The sequence below is a fragment of the Mauremys mutica genome, chromosome 2 (genome assembly GCF_020497125.1).
Source record: "Mauremys mutica isolate MM-2020 ecotype Southern chromosome 2, ASM2049712v1, whole genome shotgun sequence".
NCBI lineage: Eukaryota > Metazoa > Chordata > Testudines > Geoemydidae > Mauremys > Mauremys mutica.
This window is the reverse complement of record NC_059073.1, coordinates 197648054-197670411: the sequence shown is the minus strand read 5'-3', so window position 1 is coordinate 197670411 and position 22358 is coordinate 197648054. Positions and strand designations below refer to the sequence as shown.

Genomic DNA, 22358 nt, shown 5'->3' with positions numbered 1-22358 from the left:
TGATAAGTGTATTATGTTTAGTTCATGGCATCTCCCCCCACAATGCTCTATTCACCACAGGTCCAGATCCAGCACAGACAGACCTGGGGGCAGAGTAGTCATTTTATTCCTTCGGGGGCTGAAATACAGAAAGAGCTCATTTCACTCATTAATATGATCTGTTACTTATATTACCATAGCACTGAGGAGCCCTAGTCATGGACAAGGACCCCACTGTGCTAAGTGCTGTACATAGAACAAAAAGGCAATCCCTGCCCCCAAGAAGTTTACAGTCTAATTAAAAGACAAGAGATGAACACAGACTGATGGGGGAGTAAAAGGAGTCAGCATGACAGACTGTCAAGACCACAGCCTACAAGTGTTTTGCAGGCATCATGGCAAAGGAGAGTTTTGAGAAGGGATTTGAAGGAGATCAATGAGGTAGCTTTGCCGACGTTTATGGGAAGCACGTTCTAAGCATGAGGAGCAGCAGGGAGGAAAAAAAAGCACAATGGTACTTGTTGGAAATTTAGCAAGCGGGCAATGGAGGCTGGAATCATGGGCTCATTCAGATCCTTTGTGTGTTCACTTAATCAGACAGTGAAGAAACAGAACAAACCTGGGCACCTTTCTACTGTATAATCCCTCTGACACCGAAGGCTTCCTAGAGGAGCTGGTAAAGTTGTTGTCCAACATGGAGGTGATGGTCAGCTCTTTCATTATCTCAAGAGATTTCAACCTCTGCCCAGATATCAGATCAGGTAGGCTAGTCCAAAACCTATTCCTACTCTTAACAGTAGGATCCTCAGTATGGTGCTGAGTCTATTCTAAGTCATAGTATTATGCTGAATAGGCATTTCTGGAAATGGCACTCAGCCTTTCTGAAAATGTTCATTCACCAAGGCCTGGAGTGGGATCTCTCACTCAGTGCCATTCTGTATTCAACTCTTTGACGGGCATTCCTGTGCCAGGATTCTGAAAACTGCAACTCCCAGAATAATTTATCAGGTTATTGTCATGGTGGAAGGTGATGGTAACAACCATCGTGCACCTCTTTGATCTGTGGGCAATCAGAGACTTTGGTGCAGGCTGATGGGCATGTTAGCCACCTTTCATTCAGGATAATGTAAGAAGCAATTAAGCTCCTTATGGAGTAAAATGGCTGAAATGATAGAGGACATCAGCCAAGGGACTAGGCCACGTGCAGAAGCTGAATCATATGGGCAGAGCAGTTTCCCTGGGGGATGATGGCAAACTCAGCAACTGAGAGTGTCAGAGGCAAAAAAGCCGCGAATTATCTCAGCAAAAAGCACAGAAAAAAACCAAGGCATTACTGGAAGCATGTCCCTGGGAGATGCTGAAAGAGTGTGCTTCTCTTGGGCAGAGTAGTGGCTGGAAGCAGGCTTGGATTTCTGAACAAGGAAACTGCCTCCTGTTGTTTTATTCCTGCTGTGTTCAAGGAAACGGTACTTTGGACATTCTTTGTAAAGAAACAGGATCACACTCAAGAAATATCGGACTATCTTCAATTTCTCCTCCCAGTGGAAACGACCCATCAAGGTCCGGAATATTGGGTAACCACTCAGGCTAAAAATGACAACACTATTTATGTTGTGGATTAGCTAAGGAGGAAACTCAGTGAATTTTCAGTATCTTAAGAGAGAGAGAGAGAGAGAGAGAGCAAAAAATAAAGGTATACTGCTTACTGAGAGCAGGTGTCAGACAGCTCTCTCCATTCACATTTAAACCATAATAAAAGCTTTTACACCTACATATAGAATAATGTGAAGATGCTGCCACAATTTTATCAAATAATTTCCTTGCTTTTATAAGTTTGTCTTGGGTGTAACATTTTTAATATCATTATACAAAATTCCCCAGGCAGCTCCAGTTTCTGTATACTGGAAACAATGCATCAGAACATGTCTGAAGTTCTTCACATGGTTCAAAAATGTTGTCTCATCACTATATCTGCCCAGTATCATAGGCAGCTAATGTTAATGATATTTATGTATGGCTTTTCATTCAGAAAGATCACAGACTAATATAGAGACTGCATATAACCATTTCACCCATTACTGAAACTCATCTACCTCTAAATATAGCTGTGTGCCTCACAATGCACACATAGACCAAAAAAATATATCCTCTCATATTTTAATGCTGCAGAACATTCCTTCCTGTATTAAGTTTTCAGGGTAGTGAAATAACTATCATCTTACTATTTTTTTTGGATGGTCATTTTTGTTTTTCACACATCTGAGCTCAAACAGATTCTATGGAAAACAGTTTGGTTTCTTTTGTTCTATAAAATATCAGAGTCATTAACACCTATGCATCCCAAGTCTCACAATGGCACTTTCTCTCTTCCAAAGTGTCTCTGTCAGATATTGTTAAACACAAATTATTCTTACACTTCAGAAATGCCCTGTCAGGTTAAACCAAAATAGTCTTGTACTTGGTTTGCCACTTGATCTTACATTTTATAATCCAGCAAAGCAATTAAGCACATTGTTATGACTCAGCACAACATCAGGAATAAGGAGGCTATACAGTCACGATGAAATTCCAATACACTAAACATGTGCTTAAGTTTAAGCACATAAAGCAGTTCTATTGAGGTCAGTGCGGACTACTCAGGAGTTTAAAGTTAAGCACATGCTTCAGTGCATTACTGGACTGGGGCCAGGCATTTCTTTTGCTGTCAACCTCTTCTCTCTGCTTAATCTGAACCTGGATTATAAAAAAACTAGTGATTGACTTCTTATTAAGGGACCAATTCTGTGACCCTTACTTATGTCAAGTAGTATCTTACTCTGAGTTCTTCCACGGTAAATCAGTGGGGACTTCTAGTGAAGTAAGGCCCAGATCCACAAAAGAACCTAGGCACTGCAATGCTGAGAAATATGGCACCTAAAAGTTATCACAGGAGCAACACTGCCATCCACAAAGCCAGAGTCAGGTGACTCGGCTCACTGCGCAGTGAATAGGTGCCACCTTGGAATGAGATCTACAAAAGCTAGCATATTGGGGGAGAGGGAGCTGCCTAAACTAGTCATTGGGAGATACCAACCAGATGGGGGTGTCCTAAGCCCTGTCCTTCTCACAGCGAGGGGTACCTATCTCTGCTTAGCAATCCACAAACAGGACCCCAGCTCCTAGACTCAGGAACTGGCTAAGCAGTTTCTTGTGGCAATGAGTTAGGTGGTTGCCTCACTCCCCACAAAATTGCCAGAGTGGGAGCAGTCCATGTTTTAACTTTTAACTCAGTGTTCAGAACACTCACCTATGATGTGGGAGACCCAAGTTCAATTCCCTTCTTTGCCTGAGCAGGAGAAAGGATTGAACAGGAGTCTCCCACCTCTCAGGAGAGAGCTCTGAGCTGCATGATGTTCTGATGAGGGAATCCCTCAGGGTACGTCTACACTACGCGATTATTCCGAATTTACATAAACCGGTTTAGCAAAACAGATTGTATAAAATCGAGTGCGCGCGGCCACACTAAACACATTAAATCGGTGGTGTGCGTCCACGGTCCGAGGCTAGCGTCGATTTCTGGAGCATTGCACTGTGGGTAGCTATTCTGCAGCTATCCCATAGTTCCCGCAGCCTCCCCCGCCCCTTGGAATTTCCGGGTTGAGATCCCAGTGCCTGATGGGGCAAAAATCATTGTCGCGGGTGGTTCTGGGTAAATGTCGTCAGTCACTCCTTCCTCTGGGAAAGCAACGGCAGACAAGCATTTTGTGCCTTTTTTCCCTGGATTGCCCTGGCAGATGCCATAGCATGGCAATCATGGAGCCTGTTTTGCCTTTTGTGACTGTCACCGTATGTGTACTAGATGCTGCTCACAGAGGCGATTCAGCAGCGCTACACAGCAGCATGCTTTTGCTTTTGCATGACAGCAGAGATTGTTACCAGCCATACTGTACCATCTACCATACCATAAATTGGTAATAAGATGATCATGGCTACCAGTCCTTTTGCACTACACCATTTGCTGCTGTCATAAGTGCCCCTGGCTGAGATCAGCCAGGGGCGCAAAAGCCAAAATTGGGAATGACTCCCTGAGTCAATCCCTCCTTTCTGGTATCTAAAAATAGAATCAGTCTTGCCTAGAATATGGGCAAGTGTACTAGAGAACCACTGTATCATAGAACCAGAGAGCACAGCTGCTCTGTGTCAGATCCTGCAGAAATTATGAGCTGTATGCTATTCACATGCTATGCAACAACCCCACCTGTTGATTCCGTTCTTCCCCCAGCCTTCCTGGGCTACCGTAGCATTGTCCCCCCACTTGTGTGATGAAGTAATAAAGAATGCAGGAATAAGACACAGTGACTTGTTAGTGAGAAATAAGTGGAGGGCAGCCTCCAGCTGCTATGATAGTCCAGACAGGACATTAAGGAGTGTGGAGGAGAGGAGCCCAGCATCCCTCTGCTAGTCCAGGGGTAATTGAATCTTATCTTTACACATGAAGGGTGGGGGCTGATGGAGCTCAGCCCTCTGTTGCTATGATGAAGACAGTTACCAGCCATACTGCACCATCTACCAGGAAAAATTAGGAGCAGGCGCCCTTGATCAACCTAATTGATGCTAGTCAGCATGGTTACCAGTCCTTTTGCACTGCTCCATGTGCCAATAGGCTGATGATGACAATGGATATCAGCCATATTGTGCCATCAGCCACCCATGGGGTGGTGGGGAGCAAGGATGTTGGTGTTGAGTGCTGCAGCATCGCGTCTATCTGCAGCATTCAGTAAAGATGGGGTGACATGTAAAAGAGTCAAGAGAGGATTGTTTTCCCTTTCACTTCTGGGGGTGGGTGGGGGGTGCATAAATTGCCGAGCTATGCCCTGACCCACCGCGGACACTGTGTTTGACCCTAGAAGCATTTGGAGCTCAGCTAAGAAAGAATGCAAATGCTTTTCGGAGACTGCAGGAACTGTGGGATAGCTTGAGTCCTCCAGTCCATGAGCGTCCATTTGATTCTTTGGCTTTCCGTTATGCTTGTCACGCAGCAGTGCACTGAGTCCCTGCTCTGGCGTCTGTCTGGAGATTTTTAAAAAATGATTGTGAATTTCGTTTTCTGTAATGGAGCGCTGATAGAACAGATTTGCCTGCCCTTACAGCAATCACATCCACATGGTCCATGCTGGAGCTCTTTCTTTATTTTGATTTTTAACTGCATCGCCACACGTGCTGATCGGAGCTCCACGCTGGGCAAACAGGAAATATTCAAAAGTTCGCGGGGCTTTTCCTGTCTACCTGGCCACTGCATCCGAGTTCAGATTGCTGTCCAGAGCGGTCAGTGGTGCACTGTGGGATACCACCCGGAGGCCAATACCGTCGATCTGCGGCCACACTAACCCTAATCCGATATGGTAATTCCGATACTAGCGCTACTCCTCTCGTTAGGGAGGAGTACAGAAATCGATTTAAAGAGTCCTTTATATTGATATAAAGGGCCTCTCAGTGTGGACGGGTGTGGCGTTAAATCGGTTTTACGCTCCTAAAACTGGTTTAAATGCTTAGTGTAGACCAGGCTTCAGTCTCTCCTATTAATGCTGTTCCACTGTGGATAAACAATGAAAGAGTGATTGGACCCTAGGTCTCCCACCTTCCAGGTGGGAGCCCTAATCATCTGACTACAAAGTCATTCTCTCTCTTTTTCTGGCCTAACAACAGTTCCACTGTGTATAGATACTTAAAGAGTCATGGGGCCAAGAAGAGAACCTCTGTTCAGACCCTTTCTCCTCATCAGGCAGAGGCAGAGAAGGAATGTGGGTCTCACCCATCCCAGGTAAGTGCATTAACCACTGGGTTTAAAGCTAGAAGGTGAACACCAGCACCTCTTCCTACACTGGACAGATTTTGAATAAGACCCTATCCAGTAGCCAGCCTTGGAGCATAAGCCTCTGAAGATAGGTGGACAGAGGCCTATCTTCCACCAGTTTGTGAATTGCTCTGTGGGTTAGGTGGGAGATAGGCCTCTGGACACCAAGCAGAAGGTAGCAGTGCACATACCTAGAGGCAAGAACTTATGCACCTATGGAACTTTTACCCTAAAAACTTAGTTACCAAGTGAGTTTAGTGTATACCAGATTCAGTGGAAGTTGTGTGGATCACAGTGGGGCCAAAACTAGGACTTAGTTGCCTAAGTCTTGGGTTTAGGAACTGACTATCTTTGTGGAACAGTGTCTAAAGTGCTACTCAGCATTATGAAGAGTGGCAGAATCTGATTCTTAATGAACAGACCATTTTTTCTATTAATATTCTCATGGTCTTCCAGGGTGGTGAACAGGCTTGCCTAGAAAAGAGCTAACCCCTGCAAAGATAACTGTTGTTAGTTATGTGGGTGGGAATTTCTGAAGGACTATTTTTTAAAAGCAGATGTTAATGGTGGTAATGATGACCTTAACGTTTCACATGCTGAGGCTATGTTTGATTCTGTGCTTCCTATAGCAGGGGTAACATTAACTATTTTGGTGAAATTTGAATAATAATGGGAAGTAAAATAGGAGGACAATGTAAGTTGGCTCTAGCATGGAATTTATTTATAAAAGGCCAGATTCTAACACTGTCGTGTTGAATAGCACTGTACTCCATGAGTAGTTCCACTGACTCCAATGAGATTACTCATGGAGTAAGGTCCCATCATCTAGCCCATAATGATATTTAGATGATTAAAGAGCACATTCTGATACCCTTACTCAGACTGGCAGCATGGTACTCCACAAGTAGCCCAGTCGATTTCAGTTGCACTTGTAGTGGGGTAAGGTTCTATTCAACACTGAAATCTTGAATGGAGTGAAGCAAGGCTGCATACTTGCTCCAGTGTTGTTCAACTTTTCTTTGCCTGTGTCCTCAGCCATGCCACAAGGGACTTGGATCAGGGGACTTGCTGCTGACTCGATGGCTCTCTTTGATCTTGAAGACGTAATGCTAAGACCAAGATGCTGCAGAGATTTCTCGTCGAGGCACTTTTGTAGATGACTGTGCCTTGATGGTCCATAGACATAATAACCTTCAGGTCATCCTTGATAGATTTTATGAAGCATCCCAGCTCTTTAGCCTTATCACCAGTCTCGGGAAGACAGAGATCTTGTTCCAACCAGCATCTCATTCCAATGCCCCAGTGACAGCCATCTCCATCCAAGGCACACAGCTGAAAAATGTGGATCAGTTAAAGTATTTGGGCAGTACTATATCTAGTAATGGTCCCCTTGATAAGGAAATTGCCTCCAGAATTTGTAAAGCCAGCCAGGCTGACTCCAAACAAAAGTCCTTAACCAGCATAACATTTTTCTCTCCACCAAACTGAAGATCTACAGTGAAGTGGTCCCAACATCTCCCCTGTATGTTTCTGAGACATGGACTTTTTACAGACAGCATATTAAACAGCTTGAGCAATTTCACATGTGTTCTCGCCACTCAATAATGAGTGTTTGCTGGCAGGGCAGAGTGATGAATATTAAGGTCCTTGAGAGAGCAAACACAACCAGAATCAAGGAAATGCTACTGAGAACACAATTTAGGTGAACTGGACTTGTCATCAGAACAGAAGACCATCACTTCCCGAAACAGATCCTGTATGGGGAGTTGAGGCAGGGCAAAAGAAAGAAGCATTGTCCATATAAGTGCTTCAGAGATAACTTGAAGAGCAGTCTCCAGTGCTCTGGCATCAATCTCAAATGGCTCAGAACAGGGCTCACTGTCAGTCTCTGACAAAATTAGCATGCAACAGGTTCGAGTGGGATTGATGAAATCGTCTCCAGGGTGCATGTGAAAGGCCTCACAGAACTGCATCGTCAAACATCATGGATGTGGACTTCTCATGCCCTCAGTGCGGCTGACTGTGTATCAGGGTAAGGACTTCAAAGTTATATGCATAGCCAATATGAGAATAGCGACAATATTATCATTGTCAGTGATGGACTATTACTGCTACTAACATGAGCTCTGGTATCAAAATGTAGCCCTAAAAGAGTAGTCAAACATTTTGGGCCAGATTCTGCCACCTTTACTTAAACCGAGTAGCACCTTTCTCTGCAAATCATCCCACTCACTTTGATGGAGTTACTTGCTGAGTAAGGTGCTATTAAATTTAAGTAAGGGTGGGAGGATATAGCTCTTTGTCTGATTGTATTAAGTACACTTATTGCTTGTCTAATTTCAGAATATATTATTGACAGGCTATTTTCTCCTCTATGGAAATTTCTTAATCATGATGCAAAATATATTCTTATGAGACTCCTGTGGTGTTGTGTCTTAAGAAGAGATTCTTTTTGATGGTTGCATTGTCCTTGAGTTCTTTAGAAGTTTTCAACATTGACAGTGTTTTCCTGGAATACTTTTGACATCTCTTTATTGACAAGCTTTGGGGTCTAAGATCCTTTCCTTCTCTCTCTTTCCCTATTCTTGTTTATCAAGATGAATCAATATTTTTTATTGATGTGATACAGTTAAAATAAATTAAAAAAACAGTAAAGAGAAAAGAAGTTCTCTAATACACAGTTCTTCCAGGAATCCTGCCTGCATTTTTAGCCTTACCAATATCTATCCCAATCTCCCTTGCTTGAATTGATGTCTCCTGTCTTGTAGAGTGTAAGACAGACTAGACAAACAGCCTGATTCCATGAGGTACTGAGTACTTTTACCTCACATTGATTTCAGTGGGAGTTGAGGGTACTCAGCACCTTGCAGAATCAATCCCTTAGATTGTAGCAGTTTATTTGGCTTCAAGGTGTTTAGGATCAGGCCCTAGGATAGGGAGTGTTACTTAATCTATGTTTATGAATTGTGTTGCCAGTTTACAAGGCTTTGTGCATTATTTTAATTAAATCATCATGAAAACTAATTCCTCTCCTCAGAGAACAAATTTCTTCCTTTCCCATTTCTTCTGGAGAGGCACAAAAAAGGAATGTCATAGACTGTCGGAATACCAGCAATTTCCTTTACACAATATATACAGCGATGAGGGTCGAAATCTTTTCTATATAAAGTTGAATGGGGCTGCCTTCATTTATGTCTCTGTACTAGTTGCTTTGCTGACATGACAACACCCTGAGGCAATTCCCGTAAGTCTTCAGCAAAGTTGTAATATCAACTCTAGAAATATTCCTTTGTACACCTGGCTCAGGGTCCCCTATCTCATATCATTTGTTACCTCAGGACCCTTTGAGTATTTTCTTAATGGATATAATAATGCAGGTGTTTTTAGAGGAAATTCAAGACAAAGTGTGGTCTGTCAGGAGGCTGAGAAAAAGTAACCTTTGCCTCCATTTTATCATTTACCATTCTTTGAAAAGCAGAGCGCTGGGTCAGTTTTTTTCACCCCGGCACTGATGCCTTGTTTCATGCTCTGTTGATGTTTCTTTGACTTCATAACACATCAAATCATCCATCACTGATAAGAATGAATGCACACTGTTTTTTAAAACAAAAGGCAAGGGACTTTTTCATGGTTTCCCCCTGCACCTTTGTCAAGTGTTTAATCCAGCGGCTTTGTATTACAGAGGGTCTCCCTTTTTTGTTTTCCCTGTGTGTTTTCAGTTGTTCTTGAATTCTCCATATGTCCCTCTTTTTCCTGGCATTTGGGCAATGTCACTGTTGTTTCTGAAGTATTCCTCATTATTCATTTTGTCGCCTAATGAGCAATATAAAATAACAGAAGCATGTACTTTAATAAGTTTCAAAAAAACAGCATAGTTGTTTTAAAAATATTATTACTAAAGTTGATTAGAAAAAGGGTTTTCCCATGGAAGATTTTTGATGTTTTGGCAAAAAAAACCCTACCACTAAAAATACAAATAAAGCCTGTAATATTTAAGCTGAAACCTGAAAAATTTGATTTGGAAATTCTTCTGCTGTGCCTCATGCTCTCATTCTCTGTCACCCTGGCTGGACTACACCTCCCATTCTGCACCATGGTTTCCCCTTTTTGGTGAGGAAATATAGTACATTGCAGAAGTCCCAGGGCCACAGTGCTTCATGGGACATGAAGTCCAGCTGGGAAGCTCAACCCATAGAGGAGAATGGGTCATGAGTTTGGGGACATGAGTCAATCTAACTACCACTTCTATAAGAGTGTGTGTGTTTATACAGATATAGATAGATAGATGTTGTGAACAGAAATATTTTGGATTTCAGGCCTTTATGTTTAGTTAAACAATGTGAAAGTTTCCACAGAAAGACACGTCACAACATATTTCATTTAGGCAAAAAGTCAATTTTCTGTGGAAAAACAGTAAATTTTTTTTTACCAGACCTAATTGCCAATCATTCAAACCAAGATACAATTAATTGGCAGCTTGTTTGCTGACACATATATCTGTACAGTTACCGTTAGATAGGGCTCCTTGGAATGGGTATGGAACAGGGTGCTGTAGATTCTATTCTTGGCTCTGCCACTCACTTGTCTTGGGAAGGTCTCTTCATTACTCTGTGTCTCAATCTCTTCATATATAAAAAGAGGGAGAATGAGATTTACCTATTTCTGTAAAATGCTTTGAGCTCATTGGATGATAAGTGCCAAGAACTATTTTATGCACAAGTTTGGTTACAAATTAACAAACAATATCCATCAATTAAGCTGCTGTGGTTTTACTTGGAGTATATTTTAATAGCATTAACTAATGTGTACAGCCTTCTAAAAAGAGACATTACACAGAGTCAATTTAGTAAGTGCCTATAAATATATTTGCGGATACAGACTAACACGGCTGCTACTCTGAAACCTATAAATATATTAAATACAATTATGTAAAAAAGGCAATTAAGTAAAAATAAAAACACACAAAAAATTAAACAAAATGTCTACTCACATGGATCCCTTTGCAGGATCTAGTCCTTAGGTATAAGGTTTGGATTAAAAAGATAATGTTCAATAAGTGCATGTGACAAATGCAATGTATGAAACTAGAAAAAATACAAATTTGTTTTAAGATAATGGATCATTCTAAAATGACTTCACACCAAATAGCATGAATTTCTCAAACTTCAGTAGTAAAACTACCCACTTTAAATATCTAGATACAGATTTAGGTGCAAGACCCTGATCTTGCAATATTGGCCTCAAGCCTGCAAATTCACACACATGCTTACCTTTATGCACTGGGAGTATTCCCTGTGAAGTCAATGGGACCAGTCACTGTGTATAGCATTAAGCACGGGCATAACTCTTTGCAAGATGGAGGCCAGAGTGAGCACCTCTTGTGAGGGTCAGAATGCACTCAAATCCCCTTGGTGTGGCTAGTAGGGATCACTGATATCTCAACTGTTTTTTTCTGTGCTGTTACTGTTCTTTAAATATTAATGTTTCTTTTGCTTTGACACTAGCTAACTGCGCATATAACCGGAAGAGCTCACTACTGAGGGTTGGTGGATCAAAGTTGGGTAGCCCCCCTTCTGTTGCTATTGATGATGATTCAAATGAATTCCTAAAGACTATTAGGAGGTGGAGAGGCAGAAGACCCATCATCCCTCCTTTCTTTTCCCCACAGTAGGTACTCTTCTTTAACAGGATGCAGACAAGGTGCACAAGATGGGAAAGCTTATCTCTGTAAAAATAAAGTCCCTCGTGATTTAATACAGACAATTAATCCCTTTCATACAATTGTAGAGGAATGCAGTAGGATATTGCTAATGAATAATTGGATGTATTATGTCGTCAAGACTCATATATACCTTACAGTTTAGGGAAATAACCGGCCATCAAAAACAGGGAGAGAGAGAGGAAACAATATAACCCCCCCATCCACTGTCCCTCATGCCACATTTAATCTCCGACCTCCTTTCCTCCCCTTCCCTCTTTCTGAAATGTCTCCTTTCTGTTCAGAAACTAATTACACAAAGGGCACTAACCCAATCTCTTTTAAATGTTAAAGTCATGAAGAATGTCTGTTAGGCCAGAGAGCAATTAGTAGTCTTATAGCTGTGAAGGTTTAGGAGGAAATGAAGACACACCTACAGGAAAGAACTGAGCTCAGTGATCTTATGAATGACTCCACCCTCACCATGATTTGGTTATTCCTCAGTGGATACATTTTACACGCACACACACATAAAAGGGTGAGGCCCTAGGAATGAGAGCACAACAGCAAGTAACAATGGCATTTTCAAAGTAACTATTAGATTTTCTTGGTTTTTTTTTTAAATCTCTGTTTGGGTACAAAGGACAGAGGAGGCTGTAAGCCTGTGCAAGTGGAGGGACCTGTGCTCCTCTATAATCTCCCACAGATCCATGGAAGAAAATGGCATAAACTGATACAGCCTGAGGCTCACAATCCCTTTTGGAGGAGTCCACCTGGAAGAATCAGTGATGCAGGCAGCAGAGTAGAAGCAGGGCAACTGACATCCTCAGCTTCTTCTGTCAGGGCTAGATTCCACTCCCAATGGAAGACTGGGGAGGAAATTCTGCAACTTTAAACCTGCTCAAGTTCTTATGCCTGATGGGGGCGACTTCCATTCAACTATAGCTATGCGCATCAGCTTTCCCATGTAGGCATGGCCTTATGGGAGAATAAGGCTTATCAACTGATTGTATTAGCGAGCTGCGGATAATATATTTTAATAGGAATGGCTGTCAACCTTTATTTCCCCTTAACAATAGGAAAGAAGGACTTTGTATTTGCAGTTTTATAACTTTACTCCTTTGCTTTCCATAGAAATAAAACATTGTTTGTGGGCACAATTTCACAAAATGAATAAGAGATGTATCTATAATTTTCTAGAGATCACTGTGACAGATATGGCAATTTCCTGTAATATCCTGGACAAACCTTATTGCATTAAGTATTTTAGGAGCTCATTGCATTAAAAATGCAAATATCTTTGTGTTATTGAGGTTGTATGTAACTTGTCTAGGATACTTAACTAATGTAAGCCTGGGGAAATGTTATGAGCTTTAAAAGACTCTTTTAAACAAGTGGCTAAGACAAAAACAAACTGTTAGTTGAATAGGTTTCCTAGAAATTATGTGAAAGGAGGGGAATGCAAATGCCCACCTTTGAACCTAATCTTTTGAAGCTTTGCCCTAGACTGGGGACCTGGCTATTCAAATGACCTGTTCTCAGGACCAAAAGGCCCAAAGTGCATAAAAGAGGGACTCATATATTTATGAGTGTACTGGTTTTGAACCAAAGCTGTTATGGACTGGGGAACCACAGAACACCCCCTGGGTGAGGTTTGAAGGGCTGTTCACCAGCCAGAGCCCTCAGTGGAGTTGGGGTGATCTCTGGCAAGCTTATTAGAATGTGTGTAGGTTTTTCATCGTTTTAATGTTTTCCCTACAATGCTTTTCTTTAAGAATGAATGTGCTTATTTAGAAAGAGCAGTGTGGTGACCGAACTGTGTCAATTACACCATTTACTGTATCTGAGGAAAAAAAGTAAAGCAGGCCTGCTTAGGAAGTCTGGCTTTTCTGGGGAATTCAGGCAGGGAGCTGGGCAGCCTCAAAATACCCCAATCAGGGGAGAGAGAGAGAGAGATGTCTCCACCCAAGAGAGGTGATGGCTGAGGAGCAGGAAGCCTAAGAGTGGGTATCCTTGCTGGACACCTAGGAAGAATACAGGTGCAATTGCCTTGAACTGTGACAATCCTCTCTTAGGCTATGTCTACATTATGGGACTTACAGAGGCACAGCTGTACCATTGCAGTGCGCCACTATAAGGTGTCCTGCATAGCCGTTCTATGCCAGCGGGAGAGAACTCTCCCACTGGCATAATTAAACCACCCCCAATGAGTGGCGGTAGCTATGTCGGTGGGAAAGCATCTCCTGCTGACATAGTGCAGTCCACACCTGTGTTTTTGTTGGTGAAACTTTTAAGACTCCTGACCAACAAAGTTTTGGCAACAAACATGCTGCTATAGACAAAGCCTTAGATTCCATTTAGCCCCTGAAAGAATATGTTAATGGCCTGTCACTAGAAGGACTCTCCTTCCCTTAAGGTGCAAACGGCCTACATCTAAAGTCTTTTGGGGACACAACCAAAAATTCCCACCTGAACTGTCCTTCCTATGGTAAAACAACAGTTTAGATAAATGCCCAATGCCCTTTTATTTCTACTAGGATTCAGCCAAAGCTTTAAAATAAAAGTTCTGTCCCTTACCCATGGGATTCAAGCAAAAGAACAGCCTTCCCCCACCTTCCAGCCAACCAAAAGGCCCCTCTGCTCCCCTCTTCCTTCTCTTTTGATAGAGAGCAGATAGGCCTGATCAGTGACTGAACCCAACTGCACATGCTTCACTTGGCTTAACCCTTCACCAACTGCTTTCTACAGTAATCGCTGTGGTACTTTTCAGAACATTAGCCGAAAGAAATGTTTTCTTAAGAAAAGGTTATCTAAGACCCAGTTTTTCTTGCTCTCTGTTAAAATTGGTGCAGAAACCCCCTGATCCGCTTCAGGAATTTGTGACAGTGTGCATTACCCAACTATAGCGTTGCCAACTCTTGTAAGTCCTATGGTGTTTGGTGTGTCTCTTCTATTTCTAGGAGCTGAAGCCTGAAGAGTTGTGTAATTATGCCAGATCTTTAGCTTTCATAAATAAAAGTGTTAACTCTGCAACCATGAGAAACCTACAGGCTCAAGAGCCAGAAGACTTGTATAAGAACTCCAAGTTTACCATTTTAAAAAAAGAATTCTCATATTATCCCTTTTGCTAGCTGCCAATGGCAGCAACACGAGCTGAGTTCACTCTGTCCAGAAGTCCTTCTCTAAAGTAAAAGAAACTGTGGCTTAAGTCCCCACTCAGAGCCCTACTGTTGGCTCTGGGAAATTAAAGTGAAACTTCCCTGCTTACCTTTCCAGGTGGTTCTTCCCCTTCACAAGCACTCAGGAGGCCACGGGAATATGGATCCACAATATCTTTATGCTTGGCAAAAAAGGGAAACATGAAAACTTAGTACATCTGTTTACATGCAAGAAAATTAGGATCTCAAATAAGTGCATCAGGAAGTTGGTCAGTCCCAGGTAATATTAATTGTCCATGTGATGGCAGCCACCCCGCTAAAACCAGTGTTACTCTTAGTTCATCAGTTAGTGTCAGTAGTTCTCCAATTGGTCTCAGTTGTAATTGAAAGGTAGGTCTCCTCCAATCCAGAGAGAACTGCTTTGTCAGATTGTGCCGTTTTGTGAAAGTAGCTCCGTTTCTGCTGGCCACGTGCTGCAGGGGTGGTGGTAATGTGGGTTCATGGCTCAGTTGCACCCACAGAAATTATTAAAGCAAGAGTGCAAGAACTGGCAAACATATGTTTCTCCTGGCTTGGTGTGGAGGGGAGGCCACAGGGGGTGGTTGGAGAGTGAGCCTGCCCTGTACTCACCCTACAGCAGTGGGTCCTGTGCTGCAGGGCTGTGCCTTGCTCTCTGCTTTAGGTGGTGTAACCTGGTGCAAGGGGTTGCAGTGCCTCACAGGTTTGGCCTGGCCACTCCTCCGTCACAACAGAGGGTGACTGGGCCAGACGTTTGAGGGGCTGTGACCCCACGTGTCAGGTTTCAGGGAGCTGGGCCCAGCCCTGCAGGAAATGAGCTGCCGTGGTGGTGAGAGTGTGGGGCAGGGTCTCTCTCCAGGTCCCCCCACTCTCCCCTCAGGTCTCTGCTACATACCAGGCCAAGACTGGGGTTGCTGTACCAGAGCAGAGGGTGCTCCTGTGGGTAATCAAGGCCCCCTCAGCATTTTAGCATAGTGGACCCATTGATGCGGGAGGCTACACCTCTCTGAGGCACTACAAAGTCAATTTAAGACTGCCACCATCTGTCGGGTTGCTGTGCAGTCAGCTCTACATTGCTGATAGTCCAGCTGGTTCTCACTGCAAAGTCAGCTCAGCTCAGCTCTGTTACTGCCATCACTGCTCTAGTTAATCCTCATTGCAAAGCCTGCAGCACTGCTAGTCTAGTCAATTAACTCCATACAGGCCACAACTTCAAGATAGGAAACGCACCCAAACCATGCAGGGGTGGCTCTAGACATTCCGCTGCCCCAAGCATGGCGGCATGCCGCTGGGGGTGCTCTGCCGGTCGCCGGTCCCGCGGCTCCAGTGGACCCTCCGCAGGCACGCCTGTGGGAGGTCCACCGGAGCTGCGGGACCAGCGGACCCTCTGCAGGTATGCCGCCGAAGGCAGCCTGCCTGCCGCCCTCCCGGCGACCAGCAGAGTGCCCCCCGCGGCATGCAGCCCCAAGCATGCGCTTGGTGTGCTGGGACCTGGAGCCGCCCCTGAAACCATGGCCCTATACTTCTGTTTAGCACTTCTGATCAAAACCTCAAACTAATCTCATGTATAGAACTTGCATTTTGTTATCCAACCAAAGTCTAGTACCATATTCTTAGGCTGCCCCTCACTCCCAGGCCTATCCTACACAATTCCTATGCTCTTTCATAAGTATACTAATGGTAATAATCTATTATCTCTTTAGCACATGAATATATAAATAAATTCCAACCAAAGCATCAACATTCTGAAGGTGGAATTCATGTAAATGAGACTGGCCAGAGCTGGTTGTTCTCTTTGTCCCCTACACAGAGAGCTGAGTTTTCCATCCCTCTAGGTCAGGGCTGGCCAACCTGTGGCTCTGGAGCCACATGCGGCTCTTCAGAAGTTAATATACAGCTCCTTGTATAGCACCAACTCTGGGGCTGGAGCTACAGGCGCCAACTTTCCAATGTGCCGGGGGATGCTCACTGCTCAACCCCTGACTCTGCCACAGGCCCTGCCCCAACTCCACTCCTTCTTGCGCCCTCCTCTGACCCTACCGTGCCGTCGCTCCTTCACCCAACCGGACCTCCTGCATGCCACAACAGCTGATCGGTGGGGCTGCCGGTGGGTGGGAGGTACTGGGAGCAGTGGAGGGGGGGAGCTGATGGGGGGATGCTGATGTATTACTGTGGCTCTTTGGCAATGTACATTGGTAAATCCTGGCTCCTTCTCAGGCTCAGGTTTGCCACCTCTGCTCTAGGTCTACTAGCCCTTACATCATTATTTTAAAAGACAGTCTCATGATTTTTTGAATGCATAGTATTGGCAATACCGTCAGTAGCATTGACGGGAAGACAGAAAGTTGGGCTAGCACTATTCAGATGGAGCCAAGGCCCAGAGACAGAGAGAGAGAGATTTGCTAGTCCAACCTGATATCCTTTTTCTTAAGAAAACATTTGTTTTGGGTGGTGTTCTAAAAACTGTCAGAATGACGGCTGAAGGAATGCACTGTTCGGCTTTATGTTCCACTTCTCTTTGAGTAGAACTACTATGTCCACTGTATTGAGAAGGGTTAAGAATTTGTATTTGAGAGAATACCTCAGAAAACACAGTGAAATGAAACACAGGACATCATCTGCCCTCCCGGCCCCCATATACTAGTTATTGCTGTTCTTTTGTTTTTCATCTTCTCTTTCTCAAGAAGCAGTGTAGTTTCAAAGTACTGTACCTTTTGTATACATCTCTTTTAAAAAAATCACCTTAAGTTTCTTTTTCATGTCACTCCCTTCCCTTTGCTTTACCTTGCACTCATTGCTTCCTTTGCTCCTTTATGTGGTTTAGCTGGCAAGGAGCGAGTTACAGCCACAAAAGAAACCAGATAAATTTCTGCTGACCTATGAAATTTGTTTAGTGGAGTTCCTCTACTGTTTAGAATCCTAATGCTATACTCAGGCAGCATTTTCAGTCCATCAGTTATCTTACAGCTGCATGTGTGCACCACAGCAGGAAGATTTATGTGCTACTATTTTTAGGATTTTAGGTTTTGGCATCTCCGTACTGTTCATTTACCCAAACTGTAATATGCTAATTAAACCTTATGACCTAAATTATAAAAGCACTCAGGGATGTTCAGCCAATCCTATTGCTTGATTGGCTGAACAATTCTAAACCTATGATTTTGCACATGAGGCGCCTTGCATTGTGAAGCAAATGGTTTTTTGCACTATGCCATTTCTCATTTTGAAAGGAAATACATTCTCACAAAACCTTTCATTTCGTTGTTGCAGCTTTTGTTATTTCAGTACTATATATTAAATGGATATGGATAACTTGTTTTCAATGATACTGCAGTGTCTAGGTTGCTACTAGTTGGGTCTTTGGAAGCAGGCTTCATAAATTAACATTATCTTGGGAAATGACACCAAAATGGAGACTCCTGAGTGGATGTGACAACAGCTAGAGGGAGGTACTGGGGTTAAGGGAAACAGTCCTTCTCTGTAAAAGTGATGTGAAACTGATATGTAGGAATCAATTTTAAACTAACAAACTCACCCTTAACACAACCATGCTTAGATATTGATGCACTTCAGGTGATGACTGATGTTCATTAGATGCCTGTCATGGGGTGGTCCCCTGAGAGTCCTCTGCAACCTCAGCCACTGACCAGAACCACTCTTATCCACCACAATGCTTTTATTATATTGACAATCAGTAGCCAGTTTCCCCCACTTGCTCCTGGGGAAGGGTACAGGTGCAGGAGCCCATCCTGCCTACTACTGCCTTCCATCAAGCTCTCTTCCCAGCAGTGATGTCTGGTTTACTTATATAGTCGTAGGTGCTGGGGATACTTCCAACCAATTAACGTCTCAGTTGTAGCTCCGCTCAATTAATTGGCCTCCTCTGCCAACTGCCTGTCTTTCAATCAGAGCTCAATTACCATAAACTGGCAGGGATTTGAGTGACAGGGTGCTGAGATACTTCCTGAGTCAGCTCTCCCAGTTACAGTGCCCTTTAGCAGAATAACAAGCCACCACTCTGTGTTCTAGCTTCCATTAATAGCTGAGTTTCCAGTGACTGTGGTGATACGATGCAATAGCTAACATTATCAAAGGAAATAATACAGCCCACTGTTTTCTTCAACTGAAATTGTAATGTCCATAATATTCTTCAACTGAAATTGTCTGCAAAATGTTCAAAATCTTTTTAATAAAAACAAAAATCAATACTATAAATTTAGATTTCTCAAGAAAAAAGGAATTGCAGTATACTTTATTCATTTTAGGGGTTCTGGAAAGTGAAAACTGTTGTGAATAAGGGAACTCAGAGAACACACATTATTATTATTATTTTCTTTAGTTGCAAAAGGGAAAATAAAGAGGCTGGGGTAAGCTAGCAATACACAAGTGTACTTGAAAGTAACCTATTGTACTGGAGTGAGCTACAGGACCCATAGCAGACTTACACCTAGGTATAAGTACCATTTTGATTTTATTTCTATGCATAATACAGACTATAAAAGATAAATTTTCCCAAAGGCAAAAGTTACTAACAAACTCGAGGGTTTCCACATTTAATGGGGATCAGGGTTTGAATGAGACTCAAATAGTGAAAACTGAAATAATGCTTGTGAGCTGTGGAAATAGAGAAATGACCAAGGTCTGGATCATCCTCTCTAGCTTAACATAGAGAGAGGCTCCCTCTGCATATGGATATCTCACCTCCCTCATGCAGTGGTAAGGACAGCTACCCCTGTCCATTCTGCCTATGGAAATTGTAGAAGGCCCTTGTCAAACCTCTTGAAAGGGAGGGGGCAAGTGTGCGTGGGAGGTCCAGAGGTGTCATGTGACAATGATGACAAATCACAGAAAGAGTTGCATTTTTCTGGAGTTGAACACAAAATGTTACGAGCAGGGGCGGCTCCAGGCCCCAGCACGCCAAGCGCATGCTTGGGGCGGCACGCCACGGGGGGCGCTCTGCCGGTCGCCGGGAGGGCGGCAGGCGGCTCCAGTGGACCTCCCGCAGGCGTGCCTGAGGAGGGTCCGCTAGTCCTGCGGCTTTGGTGGAGCATCCGCAGGCGTGCCTGCGGGAGGTCCACAGGAGCCGCGGGACCAGCGGACCCTACGCAGGCACGTCTGCTGGAGGTCCACCAGAGCCGCGGGACCAGCGACCGGCAGAGCGCCCCCCGCGGCATGCCGCCGTGCTTGGGGCGGCGAAATGGCTAGAGCCACCCCTGGTTACGAGGATAAGGAAAACAATTTCCTGAAAGGTATTCTCTCTCTCTCTCTCTCTCTCTCTCCACCCCCCTCCCCACTTCTCACAAGAGAGCTTCTGCCTGGCCTGCTTCAGATTTAAAGAAACAGTACACAGATTCTCATGGATATACATATATTATCTTCGCTCCAGTCCTAAGGAGCTTAGGCCAAAAAATATACTGCATCCTAAGAGATTTATTATGTTTTATGGAGGTCCCCAACCCATGAATTGCAGAAGTTGCTGCAGACAGAGACATGGTGGAGCTATTAGGAAAGGGGGACAGTGATGGTGTGGAGGCCTCCTGTGAAATCCTGCAGACATGCCTGGTTTTGAACAGAACCTGGGCCTATTCCATGTGAGGAGAGAAAAACAGACACACACATACAGGAGGAATTCTTCATGGGAGTCTTCACAGAGATTCTCTCCCCTGAAGTCCCCACCTGAACATTTGTCTGTGAGATCTAGGGCGGAGATTCAGCCCACTCATTTGAAGGATGAGTCCACTCATTCGAACCATTTCCTATTCTGGTTCACAACCTTAGGGTCACATTGGAGTCTCACTTTCCCCTAGAAATTCAAGGTAACAGGATCAATCCAAAGGGTGATATTTTAGATGTGCATTTGGTAAGAAGGCTGTAATCTTTTCCTTCTGAATGGGGCCTGGTCCCAGTTATTTAGAAGGACCTAACACCTCTATTTAGTGATCTGTACTGGCTTTATCAGTGCATTTCCAGATATTGGTTTTAGCATATTCAGCCACAAAAGGTTTGGGATCAGGCTGCTCCCTCCTTGTGTGATACCATGGAGCTAACAGCCCCAGAGTTTATACAGCAGGTGATCGATGGGAGTGTATTTCTGATGAAGGGTCTTCACTTGCCCAGTTTGTCACTGCAATCATAGCTGTCCACAGGTTAGTACTAACAATAGGTATTGCATAAACTGAAGGGAAAACAGTGTGGTCTAAGAGACTGGGCATGGGAAGGGATACAGTGAACAGAGACTTTCTAATTCTGACTGCCACTGACTCATTAGAGAGGACATCCTTATCCTACCTGTGTATCAGTTCCCCCCATAGTAAAATAGGAATAATATCTCCCTACCTTGCAGAGGTGTTATGACTATTACTTAATCAACATTGGTAAAGAGACAAGAAATACCATGCATAAGCTAGATATTTATATTATTGTTAGTCTATTATTCATATGTATTAAACTATTTATGAACTGGATGCAGGAACCACTTGGTGAAATTCTGTGGCTTCTGCTATGCAGATCAGCCTAGTTGATCATAATGACCCCTTCTGGCCTGAAAATCTATGAATCTAGCTGACAGAAGAGAGACTCTTGAGGAAACAGGCCTTGGTTTTGGGAGGTAACACAAATAAGCAAGTATATGGAACAAGCTTCTACCACTAGAAGAACATTTATTTGTTGTTACATGCAAATTCTCAGTGCATCCCTGCAACAACTGCTGTCCACGTATTAGCTCTGTTGTGAAAGATGGGATATTATTAACACCAATTAACATAGTTATTTCATCAAAATAATGAATTCTGGGTTAGTAGAGAAGGGCTATAACCTCTCTACAGTAGATTTTCAGTACTGTCATGGTATTGATAGTGACTAGTTATCAAAGTTGGCAGATGGTATAATGTGTCTGCTAAAGAATATGTTTCCTAAGAGTCAACCAAGCAGAGGGTGAGTGTTATTTTGTGCTACAACCTTCATTCTCATCTAGAGGTGACAGGAAGACACAGTTGTTATTAGCCATATATGACTTTCTCTGAGTTTTATTTGCTGGCACTTTTTCTTTGCTGGCTTTATATCAATGCCATGAGATATCTCCAGTGGCCCATGCAGCCTCTTTGATCACTGTTATAGGCCAGAATATATGCAGTGTGTGCATAAAATGTCCACAATTATTTAAGCACAATATCCCACACAGTATAATGAAAACTGACTACATTCACAGGATGAGCAAATCTTCATATGCACTTTGAAATATTGTATTAAAAAAACCTTCGGTGCCTTATTTCTATTCAAAGTCATACTGGTTGCTTCAGGGCATAATTGGTTGGTTCACTCTTCAGTGCTGCCAGTTATTTTACAAAATCATAAAATTGACTTCATCTCGGAGATCTCTGTAATGCACAGGTACTGATGGGATTAGCCTTTGTGAAAGCACTTACAATAAAGATATATACACACCGTTTTTATTAAACCATAGGATGTTCTGTTTGTTCCACAGAGATGAAAGTTTTGGAAAAGTTTCTCACATTACAGTTTTAAAAAACTGTTTGAAAACTAGTATTAGTTGTGTGAATTCATTAAATACATGTTCATTTCTTTGATAGCTTTCTCTATGACATTATTTTCATTTGAAGTGGAATAATTATTTACATTATTGCCATTAATTAAAAGTAATAGGGTGATACCA

General features: G+C 43.2%; 2 long non-coding RNA genes across 3 annotated transcripts in view; one reads left to right on the top strand and one right to left on the bottom strand.

Annotated features, from left to right (window-relative positions):
• LOC123362881 overlaps positions 1 to 22358 on the top strand; it is a 74281-nt gene that overhangs the window by 39852 nt on the left and 12071 nt on the right. The gene's annotated exons all lie outside the window — the stretch shown is intronic.
• On the bottom strand, positions 6063 to 18349 carry LOC123362879. The gene is made up of 4 exons (XR_006576615.1): positions 18222 to 18349; positions 14779 to 14850; positions 10322 to 10434; positions 6063 to 9625 (listed from the first exon to the last, which is right to left on the bottom strand). It is a non-coding gene; the product is annotated as an uncharacterized LOC123362879 (long non-coding RNA).